This window comes from Chrysochloris asiatica, unplaced genomic scaffold (genome assembly GCF_000296735.1).
Source record: "Chrysochloris asiatica unplaced genomic scaffold, ChrAsi1.0 scaffold00065, whole genome shotgun sequence".
Taxonomy (NCBI): Eukaryota; Metazoa; Chordata; class Mammalia; order Afrosoricida; family Chrysochloridae; genus Chrysochloris; species Chrysochloris asiatica.
The window spans coordinates 54,471-58,022 of NW_006408583.1; positions in this window are offsets into that span (position 1 = coordinate 54,471).

Below are 3,552 nucleotides of genomic sequence, written 5' to 3' on the forward strand. Positions count from 1 at the left end.
GCATCAATGGGCTCAAGCATGGCAACAATAGTGAGGTTGGCCCAGGATCAGGCAGTGTTTTATTCTGCTGTGCATAAGGTCACTATGAGTTGGTATCAACTGGATGGCACCTAACAACAACAACAGTTCCTGGTGTAGAGTCCTAGTGTGGTGCTGTGGGTTAATGCGCTGGACTGCAAAGTTGGTTTTAACCACAAGGTTTTTGGTTCAAGCTCACTAGCTGCTCCTCAGAAACCCTCTGTGGGTTGGAACTGACTTGATGGCACTTAACAACAACAATTTCCTTGTCTGGTGCCATAGAATAAGTACTCAACCACAAAGCCATTTAAACTATAAGGTTGGTTGTTCAAACTCACCACTCACTCCTCAGAAACCCTATAAAGGGTTGTTGTGAGTCTAAACTGATTCCATGACACTGAACGAGAGTTCCCTTTCAAAGAGCCCTGGTGGCAAAGTGGTTAAAGTGCTCAGCTGTTTACCATAAGGTCAGCAGTTGGACAGCAACAGGAGGGAGTTTCCTTTCTCTTAATTAGGAGAATGAGAAGCAAAAACACTGGTTCCATGTGAGAAACAGGGCTTTAAAATACATTAAAACGTAAAATAAAGCATTCTCTTAGAAGAGGAAGTGAATGGATAGTCGAAAAATTAATGGGCATTTCAGTAAAGCATATATATTCTTGAAATGTAGTTGGATATTTTTTGAGCTCATATCACATGTTAACCATTCTTCTAGGCTCTTGAAAAAAAGTAGACTACATCTCTACTGTAGGAAAATTTGTATTTAGTTATTAATTATTAATTCCCATGAAGTTGGAATTAACTTTTCATTCTAAAATACCAAAGCACGTATTTTGAAAAGCACTATTTTTAGTTTGCTGTTGCTGATTTCTAGGTGCTGTTAGACAAACCTGACTCACTGCAACCCCACATATGCTGCTTCAGAGGGTTTTCTTGACTGTAATCATTAGGAGAGCAGGTAGCCAGGTGTTTCTCCCTCAGAACTGCTGGGGAGGCTTAAACCTCAAACCTTCTGTATCTGAATACATGGGAAGCTTGTAGTCATATAAAACAGCTATTTATATAACTTCCAGCATTAACTCTTAAAATATGTACATAGTCATTTTGCCTCTCAAAAGATAAAAAAATAAAATAAAAATTCGTGTCCCTGGTTTTGCTTTAGCACACTTTACTGCAATATTGTGAGGATTTTTTCCAGGTTACTGAAGCTAAGTACAAGTCACCCATTAGAGCCAAAATAGGAGGATTGATGTCAGATTAGATTAAACACCAAACACTGAACCATATTCACATGATAGGGAATACTTATAAAACAGACACCAATTTTATCAATATAGTTTTTCTACTTCATTAGTTTTTATTTAGCCAGAAGTTTGTAGAGAAAGACCACAGACCCTTTCATCATTACTTCATTTCTATCAAGCTGAGAGGAAAATGGCAAGAAACATCAGTAAACTCTACAGGGTAACCATAAATAGCTACACTTCCTCTCCCTGCCTTCACCCCTAAGGCCTTATTTGGATGCCCATTCAAGAAATGCTTGCACTTTAGTTAATGGGAATGCTCACTCACTCTCCTATTCCATCTCTAGGAACTGTGTGATGATGCCTCTTAGAATCTGGTAGAAGAAAATTTGAGTCTGTCTCTTGTAAGAGGAAAGTAGAGATGAGAAGATAGAGTTAATTAAGAGGAGACTCTTACATCCTATCTCCAGATGAATCCACCATGGGGCCAGATATGCAATGAAAGTTTGAAGCAGACACACAGATCAGTACTTAGCATTTCCATATAAGCAGAGTGGACTGTAAGAATCCCCGGATGTGTCAGCATAAGTCTTCAACCCCTTTTGCACTACATGGGATTTTTGGTAGTCTTAGCTTTTCCATGACAACACAATTAAAAAATAACACACTTCATTCCTAGTTTCATCAACTTCTTTTCAGACTTCTTAGTTGACTCTGCAAAGACACTAGAACATATTTCTCAAACTATGTTGTGTTTGCTTTATTTTTCTCTTATTCTGCTAAGGTTGCATTATAAGAAAAAAGAATCATCATCATCATCACTGTCATTAATGTCTTTGAATCTTTTCTCTTCTTAATATCCATTTCCTTTAATAAAACATACATCAGGGGTTAAGCCTAAAATTTGATAAATGATGACAGTATCGTCTAGGTCTAATTCCTTAAGAAGAATCTTAAGTGGGTTTCCTCTCACACCCTAACATTGGCCCACCTGCTCTATAAACTTTTCTCTGAAGGGAAGTCAGAGGTGGAAATTCCATTGGCCAACTGCAGTGTTGAACACTGATATTAATAATATATTGCTGTTTGCCTAGGGACTCATTAACCACTACACTTTTTAAAAGAGTAGTCATATCATTCCTTTCTTGTAGCCCTTCAGGGAGGCCACAATTCCCTGCTCAGTTCTTTCCCTAGCATGGCATTCAACTAGAACGTTCATCTATTTGAAAGCTTATTTCTTTTTGATATAATAGCTGACAGCACTTTGGGGGCAGCAGGGCATCTTTAAAGTTTCAGTATCTTTTCAAACAATCTTTCTTGGTTTCCCCTGCCCCTTGGCTACTAAAAATCTGAAAGGCACTCAGTAGAATCAACTTACAATATCAAAGAAATTGGCTGTTTTCAAGTCAACTTTTTCATTTCAGAAAATGGAAATTGTTACAATACAAACAGCCCAAAGTCAGCCCAGGAATCTCTGGAGTGCAGGGGAAATGAGGCAGTCGGGTATGGAGGGAATCTTGACACAATGCATTCTTGAGGGTTGATGGTGGTGTAGGGCTGGTGGGGGTATGCCGTAGTGTTGGTTCCGACTCATAGTGACCCTGTATAGGGTTTCCGAGTCTGCAATTCTTTACAAATACAGAAAGCTTTACTGTCTCCCATGGAGCAGCTGGTAGTTTCGAACAGCTGATCTTGTGGTTAGCAGCCTAACTCATAATCCATTAGGCTACCAGACAGTTAATTAGAAGCATTCTACAAGTAGGCAAACTTTAAAAACTACCAGATCAGTTTTCTGCCTCATATCAGCCACTAAACACTATGGAATCTCAGAAGCAAGAAGTCAACTTCCAAATTTAACTTTCCACTTGATTTACATTGAGAATAATGTAAAGAAGCTGAATTAAATAAAACGTAAAACCAATACCAAGGTATTAGCAATTGCAGACTGAGACTGAGGGAAAGTGTTAGAAAGGCAGCAGAAAGTTACAGCTCGAGGGTCAGGGAATTAAGAGGTTAGAGTTGAGGGGAAGGTATCCTTACATTGAACGGTGTCATATAGAATGCATCCAATAAACTGTATTAATTAAAAGCAAAAGACTATCACCAAATGACTTGCTTTCAGACATCTATTTAATTATGAATTTTAGAAGCATTTATGTAAATTTTGTCATGTGTACATGCTGGGCTGACTGCTGAGAGAAAAACAAATAATAAAATATAATGTTGCTACCTTCAAGGACTCTATGATCTTGTGAAGATGACAGATATATATGTATATGTATATGTATAT